The following is a 12,800-nucleotide window of genomic DNA, read 5'->3' as shown; positions in this document are numbered from 1 at the left end:
AAAAAAAAAGAACGTGGATTCTGAGTCAGAGGACTGGGGTGGGGCCTGAGATCGTGCATTCCTAACACACACACACCGGCTGCTGGTGCCAGTCATTGGGCCTCTTGGCAGAGCAAGGCCATAGGAAGCTACTTCCCTCCCACCCCTTCCTTGGAAGTTTCTGGAGTTTAAATTTGGGCCAACTTTGTTATGTGGCTTCAGAGGTGAGGGAAGGGGCCCGAGGGGGACCTGGGATCCTTGCTTGGGCAGGGTAGGATGTGACTGTACTGATTTGACTCAGGCAAGGTCTTGAGGCTACACGGAGACCAGAGCCCAGGTGAGGGGGGGTGTCCTCTCCTAGCCAGGTAGCCGGGCTGGGAAGCTTATCCACAGAAAACCAACCATGACCTCGAGGCAGCATGAAAGGACAGTCCCTCTCCTGTCCGTGCCCTCTGCGATTGTCCATGTAAGGCTACCGTCTGAGCTCACGTTGACCTGCTTGTGCTGTGATCACCTGCCATCATCACCTGTCTTTCCCCCAAGTGCCAGTTCCTATGTGTTTCCTTAGCGCTCCAGGAGAGGTCGGAGGAAACAAGTATATAAAAATCTTGAGCTGAGAGTGGCTGCTCAATAAATACATTTGTTGGGGGAATGTGAATACAAGAATTCGCCTGAATATTCCGTTCAACATCTCGGAAGAACCAGCTTCGGGACACAGCGGTGTCATTTAACAGCAAGTATTAAGCAGGGTCCCCTGTCCCACACGTCTCCAGGATAGCTGCCACTAAGGGGGTGTCTTTGATGTCATTTCTTCCCCAAACACTGGCTTATGTAGCTGTGAGTTCTGAGTCTCTTCTGTAAGCCTCGGCAGAGGAATTAGCAGGAAGGCAGCGAGATCCCCGGGGCGATTCCACTTCTGAGGAAGGCTGAGGCTATTTGCATCTCTAATCACAAGGAAATAACTACTGACAGTCCCAACTAAAGCAGAAATAATTAAGAACGAGAGTGAAATTCCTGTACCAGGAGGAAAATGGCCCGTTAATAAAAAGTATTAGAGGCCAGAGCATAGCAGTAAATTGCAGATTATGAAATCATATTTGAAGCCTGCTTGAAACTCCGTTAACTTTGTCCCTTGGAATTTGCAACAATGTGATAGGCTTCAGTTGGCTGTTTCAGAATTCTTGGATTATTGATAGGTCAACATATTATATATATGGTCAACATATATATATATATATATATATGGTAGGGGAGCCTGCATTACAGTCAAATAGGCTGTAAAATGTTAGTTTTTCTCTGGTCTCCACTCAAAACTAGCAGCCTAACTGGAGACTCTGTGGGTTGGTCAAAGTAACACACTCATATGTGGTATATGTTGCTTCTGAAATCCAAAAGGCTAATCAAACACCGTGCCTCCTTTTTCCTAGTAGATGCAAGGTGTAGCAATTAATCTCTTACTAGAGAGGGAAAAGCTTGACATGTCCCAGGCCATCGAACCCCCAGAATCATCAATTAAGTGGGGGACACCTGAATCACGTGAGATTTACCCTCACCCTCTGATGTGCGTGGGCCTTTAATAAGGGCATCTTAAGCCACTTCCTACTTCTTCCTCATCAGATTCAATCAGCATGTCAGTGTGGGTATCCTAGGGACACTGTATGGACTGTCAAAATGACCAAGATCTGTCTGGACCATATTATGGCGGGGGGCAACGGACAACGTCCTGAAGCAAGACCGTAAGAGTGTGCTGTTCGCTCTGCCAGGTAGAAGCAAATTGCTTTCGATGGTCCTTGCACGTTGGTAAGGAGGAAAAGGCATTATCTAGGTCAACAGATGTGTGCCAGGTCCCAGGGCTCTGTTGATTTGTTCAAGTAAAGATACTACATCTGGGCGAGGGGCTGTAATTGGAATTACCACCTGCTTTAACTTACAATAGTCTATAGACTTTCTCCAAGACCTACCCAACTTCTGCACAGGCCAAACAGGTGAGTTAAATGGTGATAAATATCATACCCCCCCCCATTTCTTTCAATCTTTTGATGATGGCCTTGCTCTCTATGCTTCCCCTATCTTGGTAGGGAGGGGAGAGTTTATAGGCCTCTACCTAGCCCTTCCTACCATAATGACCCTTCTTCTACATGTCAGAGAGTATTTGGAGATTCTGAAGGGGCCAAGTACATCCATTCTAAATATACATCTAAGAACTGGGGAAATAACCTGAGTCTGTAGACCAATCAATTCCATTGTGAGTCAGACTTGGGCTAAGACCCAATCATTCACTTGACCACTATAAGCCCTCACTTTGATGTGTGAGAACAGTCACATTTAGGTCTCCAGGGATCAAGGTCAATTCAGAGTCAGGGTCTAGTAAGGTCCAAAATATCTAAGTCTAGATACTTCCATTTCCCCAATGCACCGTCTCTCTAGTAAGTGGTTTCAGATCCTTTTGCAGAAAGCTTTAAGGAAGATTTATAACATGTATATCAATTATTTGTACATTTATAATAGGTACTTTTATGTACATTTATAATGTGTATATTTATGTACTTCCTCAAGGAGACACAGCTTCCCTGCAGCTAAGGACTCTGGGTCTCGTTGTTGATTTATATCTGGAAATTCAGTGAATGATCATGACTGGTTACTCAAGTCAGGTTTTGGGCTATCAGACCTAGAGGTTTTTTGGTTTTTTTGTTTTTGTTTTTGTTTTTCTTGTTACATAAACCAGGACAATACTCTAGTGGGCTATTGTCTTCCTAGAGATACCAGGATCAATTCACCACCACTAAAGCTCTTTCAAGTCCAAGGCATTCTTATCACTGGTACATCCCTGCTGCCCTTTACAGATGTGCCCACTTTGGTAGTTAAAGGCAGCCACCTCCTTGCTGCTACTCTACGGTTCCTTTATCGCCCTTGAGGTCGCAGAACCCAACTCAATGGTGTTTTCCAGTGCTTCCATAACCTATTCTACAAGGAGACCAACCACATACTTTTCAAGGGTTCAGATTCCTCCCTCACTTATGTATTTCTCAAAGCCTCAGCTGAGAGGGTCTTCTGGACATTCTGTGGAAAGTAGTTGCGGGTGAGTGGGGGTGCAGATTTCACATGACAAATCCAGTCCAACATTCCCACCTAAGCACACTGCAACAGAACTAATCTTACCAAGCACTGGGGTCTCCTGTTTCCTCCCTTGAGTCATGGAGCTGCCCTGGCCAACGGAGGACAATGGAAATAATGTTATTAGACTTTAAGGGAAAAATGAATATAATTTCTCTCTTTCCCTCTCTGTGCCTTCATCTCCCTCTCTTTCTTTCATCACTTGGTCTGGGGAAGCCAGCTCCCATCCATAAAGACACTCAAGTAGCCATGTGGAGAGGTCCTATAAAGACAAACTGAAGTTTTCTGCCAACGACTAACAACGTTCTCATTCTGTGAGCGAGCCACCTGGGGAGTGGACCCTGTAGCCTCAACCTCCGGCCCCCAAATGATCTCAGCCCCAGCCAACATCTGATTACAACTTTAAGAGAGACCCCACGCCAAAATGGCCAAATCAAGCTATTCTTGAATTCCCAACCCATGGAATTTATTTTGAGAAAATAAGTGACTATTGTCCTTTTAAGCCTCTATGTTTTAGGGCACTTTCTTACACAGAAGTGGAACAGGAATACATACGCATTGCTTATAGATACATACATACGTAATGAAAACGGAGGGAAACATGCATGGCTGTGGTTTCTATTTTAGGATAGTCGATACTTCTAGGGATAGAAAAAAGGAGATGGGGCTGGAAAGGAGTCCAAAGTAATCTTCAGAGGGATCAATGCTATTTTTTTTTTAAATGATCTAAAGCAAATATGGCATAAGTATGGCAAATCTGTCTGATATATACATAAAGTGTATTTTATCTTGTTCTGTACATTTCTATGTGTTTACAAAAGTAAATTACAACACTGAGGGTGAGAGGGCTAAAATATACTTTTGCCTAGATCACGGTTTGCCCAGGTTGAGTTTACTCCAGATTTTTAATGGCAGAGTCTGATTGTGGCCATTGGCTCTTGGTCTGCTCTTCAGATTTTCATCAGAGACATCAGGGCTGTCATTCTTGCCATAGAGAAGGTGACAGAAGAAGGTCCCCCGATGACTCTGGCAATCCTCCTATACGTAGAGCTGAGGGAGTTTGCTTTCTAAAGCCACATGTACGTGGAAGTAGCTGTTCGTAACCTTCTAAGGGATGGCTTTTTATAAGTTTTATCTCTGTGAGTGAAAACATATAGGAGGGGAGTTACAGGAACATAACGTTACGGATCATAGAATTTTAAGGTAGAAAGGAAACTCCCGTTCATCCGCTCTCTCCCATGGCAGCGGGGTGTTTTACAACGTCCCTGACAGGTAGTGAATCAAGCCTTGCTTTTTATACCTAATGGTGACTGATACTGTTTCCTGGAGCAGAGTGTTCCGTGGAACAGCATAGAAAGTGCTCAACCCCTATTGAACAGAAGCCCGTGTGACTCTCACCCCACTGCTTTAGCCTCCAAAACAACACATAAAAAGTTTACTCGCGTCCTCATGACAACCCTTCAAATGTTTGAAAACAACAATCCGGTCCCTCTTCAGATTTCCCTCCTCCTGGTAATGCACCCTCAATTCCTTCAGAAAGCAAAGACTCTGGCAATTCTTGAATACCTGTTTTATATGCTAAGTGGTTTATATCCAGGGTTGTATAGACTCTTCAAATTCCCCGTGATTATCCACATCACAGATAGGGAAACTGAGGCTCAGGGAATTTAAGTAAGTTGGCCTAAGACCACAAGGCAAAAAAAAAAAGGAGCAAAGCTCACTAACCAGGCTGTTTGTGAGACGTGGGGCCCTCAGAGGACACTGCAGCCCTCCCCGCCTTCTCCTGCTCTAACATGAAGCTCCTGAGATGCGATACCAAGAACCAGATACGACACGATCTCATGGCCCTTTGTGATGTTTTAGCTTACTCGGTCGTCTCTCCGGCCCTTTGAATATGCAAGAAAGGCATCAAAACTCACGTGCTGTGGGTCAGGAAACAGGCTCAGCAAGATGGGTGGCACAAAGACATCGACCAACCCTTGAGTAGCAGATTTGGGATGGCAAACCCACACGTTCACATTCAAGGTGAGTTTTTGCGTGGTGCCAAGATGCGTCTCCATGATCCAGGATCTCAGCAGCATTAAGAACTGGTCCCACCCTAGTTAATCTGGATTCAAGTATTACAATTGTCCATACACGGCCCAAAATGGTCTTCGCTTCTCTAGCAGCTACGTGACAGTAGGAGAGAGCGTGGTTCTGTTAGCAAGCAGTCCCCCCCAAATCTCTGTCTGTTTTACAGATACTACTGCGACAATTGAGTTTCCGTCGCTCCTAGCGAACCTCCCACTTTCTTCCGCCCCACTGAGCCCAACCCTGAGCTCCAGCCTGGGAGGGCCTTTGGAACGATCACCGTGTCATCCGGTGCAGTAGCGACCCCCGGTAGCACCAGGGGACAAGCACCCTTGAGAAGCCCCCGTTTTGGTCATAGACGGGTTGAGGCCACGGGGGGGAGAACACAAGGCTAAGGACTGAGCCCGAGGGTGTGGGTTCCAAGCACAGCGCCCGGAGGAAACATGATTGCAGAAGAGGGACATCAATGTGTGTTCGGATGCCACCGTGACACCATCCCTGGGCCAGCTTCGGGTGTGTGGTGGGAGGTAGAGCATGAGGACCGGTCCCCTGGGCACATAGTCCCTCTATGCAGTGGGGGAGGGGCGAAACTGATGGGTTTGGGGGAAGGAGACACAGGTGGAGACACCCCCCCCCCCAGCCCGTCTCATCCTAACATGAAATCATTCTAATTTATTGCAGACCTGCTCAACGTCCCAGTGAAGGTCATTCAATGTCACTGCTTTCCTCCACCTTTGCCCCATTGTGGGATTCTGGTCTAGAAAAATCCCACCCCGGGCCCCTCCTTCTGGAGCCTCCGGGTAAGGGCAGTAGACCCCCTCATACCCACAGCCGCCTTTCTCTAACTGCTTAGCCCACTCTCCTTTTCCTGGTACCATTTCTCCCCAACAGATGGTGTTTATAGACAAGGAAAGAACGGGTGTTCTTAAGCTGCAAGCCTGGCAATCAATACCCAGAAACCCACCCTCTGGAGGTGGCCACCAGAGGAGGGGCTTTCCCAGATGTGGCCGCCAAAAGAGCTCAGGGCTGACGCCAGCCCCCACCAAGCCTGGGACGGGATGCATCGGGGACGCGATGACAACCTATTGTGCTTGTAGCTGGCCAGGGGCGTAAACACGTGTGTTTCTTGTGGGTTTCTCTTCTTTGGCCTTCAGGGCTGTGTGTGTGCAGGTTTTATATCCTCGCAGCCAGTAGCAAACAGAGACCGGCTTTGCCCTGAGCTGTAGTTCATCCCGCCTCGAGGAGGCATTTATTGAGCCGTAGTCTCTGCGTGTCGCTGTGGGATCCAGGAGGAAGGCCAGCGAGCTTTGGCTGATGAGCCGGCTGTGCTGTCAGGGCGGCCTGCCCTCTGAGAAATGTCCTGGGCGATGGAAGAAATAGGATGGGAGGCAGAGAGGGAGCGGGGCGGGCAGCGTGTTTGTGTTCGTCTGCTGGGAACCACAGGAATAGCCGGTAGATGTGGGATCACACACGTGCAGGGGCGCCTCCGACACCCGGGGGTCTTGGGGGCCGTTGGGAGGGAGGTTTGGGTCGGAGATGAGAGAGGGGCCTGATTTCGGAACCAGCTGCTGGGGGAGTTTGAACGGAGGGGTGTGGCAGTGAGTAGGGAGTAGAGGTGGCATGGGGGCCACAGGTGCTGAGAGACCATGGAGAAGGACATAGGCCCCCCCCATAACCCCAGGACGAGGCGTTACTAGCTGCAGACAGCTAGTAACCACTTCCTGGTGGGTCAGGGGCCTGTCTGTAAGAGGGCTTGGCAACGCGTGGGAGTTTGAGGCGCCCCACATACCTCAGCCGGTAACAATTTCAGAAACCCCTCGATGCCCCCCTCTCCTTCCCCGTGAAAAGGCAATGTCTCTTTTGGCCACCGCCTCAAACGTCTGCGGCAGAGACAAACACCTTTACACTATAATTTGCGAGAAGGCCTGAGACACAGCAGGTGCCACGGCAGGGACAGCCCACGTGGGGTTTAGAAGCACAGGCTTTGGGTTGCAGCGAGGCCTGGAATCCATCCCAGCTCGGCCGTTCGCTTCCTAGGTGACCGCTGTCACTCCCTGACACCGGAGAAGCCTCATCTTCTCCGATGGGGGACCCCAATGTACACCTTCCTTACGGGATTCCTGTAGGGGTTAAAGGAGCCAATGCGCTTTTCGGTGCGGTCATATTGGTCAGCCACCGACACATAGCAATTGTTGGCAGCCGGCCCGTGCCACTGACTGGCAAAGGTCCGTTGATCGACAGGTACATGACAGGATCTCTATTTATATAAGAGGACAAGCAAAGAGAGCGTCAGAAGATACCGAGGGGCTCAAAGGGGGAGAAGAAGAAGGGAAGTTAGCAAAGACGACCACGGCTGGCAACAGAGGGCAGAGACGCGTGGGGCTCCCCACCCTGCCCAGAGGTACGTCTGGATCCCATGAGCCACTCGGTGAGGGATCTTCGTGTTGTCAGTCACAGAAGCAGGTGGCTCGGCTTCCAGTCTTCTCCGTGGATATTTCACTTGGGTCAAGGAAACTCACTCCCAGGCCAACTGCTAATTAAACAGAGCCCAGGTTGAGACTTGATCTCTGGCCTCAAGCCATATGCAGTCAGAGCGGGGAAGTCAAGTACCAGCCGAACACGGAGACCAGCAGGTTGAACTGGGAAGGTGCGGTGGACTCTCGCCCCCTGCGTTGGGAGCAGGGGCCCTGTGGCTGGGACAGCGGGAGGCCACCAGGATGAGTGGCATTTCTGGCTGAGCCTTGGAGAGTAGGGTCAGTACCACCGGAGCACATGGAAAGAGCATTCCTGCGGGCAGAACAGCAAGAATAAGGGGGAGTCTGAACAATGGTGGGGAGACCTGCCCCCGGATGAAGTTGCTTGTGTCTCAGGGTGCTGGGGACACGTCCGTCCCAGCTGAACCTAGCGAAGATCCTGGCAAGGGGCAGCTCAGAGTCAGGTTCCTGGGAGTACGGGGGAGACGCACTGGTTTCCTGGGGGGCGGGGAAGGAGCTGAGAGAGTAGAAGGGGCAGGAAGGTCAAAGCAGGGTTCCCCCTGGGCCGAGGTACCACCTCAGAAAACGCAAGGACAGGACACGCTCGGGGAGCACGCAGGATGGGGCAGGGGTGTTGTCAGGTGGAAAGGTGGCACTTGCGTCAAGGGAGGTGGAGGTGGGGAAGGGCCAGGTGCAGTGGAAGGTTTCCTGATGGCTCTTTAAAGTGAGAACAAATTCTACAGCTAATAACGATAAGGAGGCACCTGGGTGGCTCGGCCGGTTAAGCATCTGACTCTTGATTTCGGCTCAGGTCCTGATCTCACAGTTCGTGAGACTGAGCCCCACGTTGGGCTCTGCGCTGACAGTGCAGAGAATGCTTGGGATTCTCTCTCTCCCTCTCTCTCTCTGCCTCTTCCCCACTTGCACTGTCTCTCAACATAAGTAAATAAACTTAATAGATATATATAATACATATTTATATGTTAATATATACATCAATCAACTCTCCATAAAGATCACGAACTTCTGGGAAATCAGACAGTAAGTCTACACAAGGAAAAAAAAAAAAAAGACTTTGACCTGGTGTGTTGTCTGACTCTATTTTGTGGCTCTTTCCCTCCATTGCATCAAGCGGGTGTAGACAACTGTGTCCGTTAACGCATATTCCGTTCGTATCATCCCCGTCCTTTGGAAGTCACTGTAGCTACGATGTTGTAAGTTGAATGACGACAAACACGTGGCAGTTTTCATGTTTTGGTTTTGTCATCTCCCTACATACCACTTTAATGGCAAAGCAATGAAATTGCCAGCATGAAAGCCATCGATGTCCCCAAGCTCACTCCTGGATCATTTTGCCTGAGGTTGGAAAAAACAAAAACAAAAACAGTCAAGCATCTTCCTTCAACCTCGGGGGGACATATTCCTTGATATTCATACTCTTAATTCAACCGAAACTGGTTTATCTGGTTTCTTCAGACTATAGGAAAGTTAAGAGGTCGTGAATTTTTTTGGCTCCAATTAAAGAATTTCCTCATGAACCAACTCTACTGTGAATTCAACCCGCTTCTTTAGGATATGTAAGCCTCAGATGAAGAATGAAAGCTCAACACCAAGGAGACTTAGAGCCTGAGTTGTGATTACATTCACGCCTCGATTCAAAAATTATAGAAGGTGCCTGGGAGCCCCTCCAGCCAAGCTGAAGCTGGGTCTATAACCCCCACTCCATTCATCAGGATTAACAGTTAATTTCAATTCAAAATCAGGACAAGCAGGCATTCCAGAGAGCCTCCCCAGGCACCCTGGACCCAGCACGCTAATTTCCTGATGGTCAGCAACGAGCTGTTGTCCCTGAGAAGTCCTTAAATGGTGACAGGCCCAATTATTTCAGGTAGAAGTGAAGCCAGTGAGGCAGTCCCAGGTCCCAGTGACACAGCGCTATATACGGGCGGGTTCTGGGATTTGGGAAATGACCAGAAAATCCTCAGTTTCACTGTCAGGACGGGGCCCCGCAGAAATGTTCATCAATGCCGACGAAGATCATGCTCTCGGATGTTTGTCACAGTGGTGTTTGCGACACCAAGGCGGTCACGTAAATAACCACCAAGTGGCAGTAGGTTAAATAAGTGACAGTCTGTTCACACGCAGGGGCAATAGTCCTGCAAAAGGAGAAGACAGAGAAAAAACCTTCGGCATACTGACTAGGGAATAAAGCAAGCTTCGGAATAGAATGTGATCCCTGAGAAAGGAGAATACGTGGACGTGTACCATGGTGGGTGAGAGTATACACTCTGCAGGCAGACTGCCCGGGCTCGAATCCCAGCTCCATTATTTACCAGCCGGTCACCCCGGGCGTGAGAAGGAGGCCTTGGTCTCCTCGTCTGCAAAATGGGGATAATGGAAGTGCCAGCCTCCTAAACACACAACAGGCTTTCAGACAAAGTATCACACTATTAGTAACGAGCAACTCCGGGCAGCTAGACTTGGAAGGAAGGGGGATTGAAATGGTTACTATGTGAGCTTCCAGACTGTTTTACATTCTTTGTAAGAATGTTTAAACAGACTTTTCTTTTTTTTTTTTTTTTAATGTTTATTTATTTTTGAGACAGAGACAGAGCATGAACGGGGGAGGGGCAGAGAGAGAGGGAGACACAGAATCCGAAGCGGGCTCCAGGCTCCGAGCTGTCAGCACAGAGCCCGACACGGGGCTCGAACTCATGAACCGTGAGACCGTGACCTGAGCCGAAGTCAAACGCTTAGCTGACTGAGCCACCCAGGCGTTCAACCCCCCCCCTTTTTTTTTTTTTAAATGTTTCGCTTAAACAGACTTTTAAAAACATTCCCTCTGAACTAGAGGCCATCTATTAACAGACAATTGCTCCTGCCACAGACTCAGTGGACTGAGGATTAACGAAGGGTGAAGATATTTATCCGGGACCTGGAGACACTGAGCTGCTCCGAGGTGACGGAGGCCTTGGTCCTGGGGAAAGCCAGTCCCATTGAAAAGCGCAAAATTCGCGGCACAAAGGACTCTCTCCAGCCCCTGCTCCCCTCCCCCCACTTCGAGGCGTGACCACACTCTGGGAGCTTTCTATCAGTCCCTAACCATGTCCCTAGGATGACCCTAGTTCTCTTAAAATGCCAATCTAAGAAAGCTCAACGCTGTCAAAAGAATTTACTATTTGTTCCCTCTAACACATGACCATAGGTCCCCGGCATTTCTTCTCTGGGAGCAGTTACCTTAGAAACATTGCAATTATAAATCCCTTCTCTGCCCCTTTGAGATGTAAGTTTTCTGCCACCCGGAAATGTGTCCTCCAGGATCTGGGAGTCACCTCCACGAAATCCAGGCGTCCGGGGCTACCCCTTCCTTGACTCCCAGTCTTGCGGGAGAGTAGGAGCCCAACTTTGGTGGGCGCCTTCCAACTTGCAAACTATCTCCGGTCGTAAAGATACGAGAAGCGAGAAGCGTGTTTCTCCACTGGATAAACACCCAATAGCAAACACGGATGGCCTGAGCACCCTGACCCCCGCGAGCATGTCCTTCAGTATTTCTCCTTTAGCACAACCCAGTGTTGAAAAACTCTCCCGCTTGTTTCTCGGGCTTTTGGCTAAGATCAAGCGTAAACATTCTCCCACCTTCTATTTCAGTTCTATACCGAGGGCTCTCCCCTACTGCACTCCCTTTGGCAGCTGTCTGCCTCTGTGTCTCTTTGACACCACTGGTGAGGGGGGGGAACGGTCCAACAGGAAGCCATGACCACAGAGGAAGGAGGCCTTGGGAATTACCCAAATGGTATCTACTGAATCTCTGCCTCCCAGTAAACCGCGGAGGAAGAAGAAGGTAGTGAGGGCTCACTATGCAAAAGCCAACTGAAATGTGCAAAAGTTTTCCTCCCCCCGTGTGAACATTGGAAAAGCTCCTTTCCTGAGTACTTTGCAAAGTGCTGGGAAATGTGCTCAGCTCTCAATATACTGCATCTCGCGAAACCCTCAGAGCAATCCTTGTGAGGTAGGTGCCATTATTTTCTTGGAATCGAACCCTCAGGAAGATTATGAAATTTGATCAAGGTCACACAGCTGGCGAGTAGCAAACCCGGCTGTCAAACTCAGGGTCCCCTGTCTCGGTAAGCTTTTGCACGGCTGAGACAAAAAGCACGAGAGCACGCATGCGAGGTACAGCTTAAATTCCCTGTTCATTCTAGACAGTTTTCTCTCCATGGAAGGTGGTCTTGGTACACGTCATCGAAAAATGGCCTTACTACAATGATAGCAACAACACACATCTCTGTAGTAAAATGTTCAGCCTTATTCCCCCAAAACTGGGTGTCAGGCCCCTGAAACAGGGGTGGTCATTGAACAGAGCACAGAACCCTCCCTTCTTTTCTCCATAGAACCTACTGGTCTCTGAAGTGTCACCTCTAGGATCTGACTCTCCAGCTAGAACATCAGCTCCCAATGGACAGGGGTTTTGTCTCTTTTGTTAACTATCTGTCTACAGTGTCTAAGAAAGCGCTGGGCCCATGGATGGTACCCAGTAAATATTTGTTCACAAAAGGAAGAAAGGAGGGGCGCCTGGGGGGCTCAGTCGGTTAAGCGTCCGACTTCAGCTCAGGTCATGATCTCACGGTTTGTGGGTTCGAGCCCTGCATCGGGCTCTGTGCTGATGGCTCAGAGCCTGGAGCCCGCTTTGGATTCTATGTCTCCCTCTCTCTCTCTCTGCCCCTCCCCTGCTCATGCTCTGTGTCTCTCTGTTTCTCGAAAATAAATAAATGTTAAAAAAAAATTTTTTTTTAAGGAAGGAGAGGGGGAGGGAAGGAGGAATAAAGGAAAGAATCTGAAATGGGATTTAGAAATACACTATCTCTAATTTAATCCCCACCCTCACCTAAACTGAACGATGAGGGGCCGTGGTCCAGTCAGGTAAGGGACTAGCCAGTGGGGAGGAGGTCTCTTTACTCCTCAGTCAGGTGGGTGGTGGTGATGGTGAAAGAGAGGGCCAACTTTGAGAATAGCCTAGATAGCACAAGGTTTCTCAGCTTCAGCACCATTGACGTTTGGGGCCAGAAAATTCTTTGCTGTGGACTTTTCTATGCATTTCAGATAATTAGCCACACCCCTGGCCTCCGGTAGGAGGTGATGACGGTAACACTGCCCACCCCCCGC

Source organism: Herpailurus yagouaroundi, unplaced genomic scaffold (assembly GCF_014898765.1).
Source record: "Herpailurus yagouaroundi ecotype Mexico unplaced genomic scaffold, PumYag 142, whole genome shotgun sequence".
NCBI classification, from domain to species: Eukaryota; Metazoa; Chordata; class Mammalia; order Carnivora; family Felidae; genus Herpailurus; species Herpailurus yagouaroundi.
Note: the sequence above shows the minus strand (reverse complement) of the source record.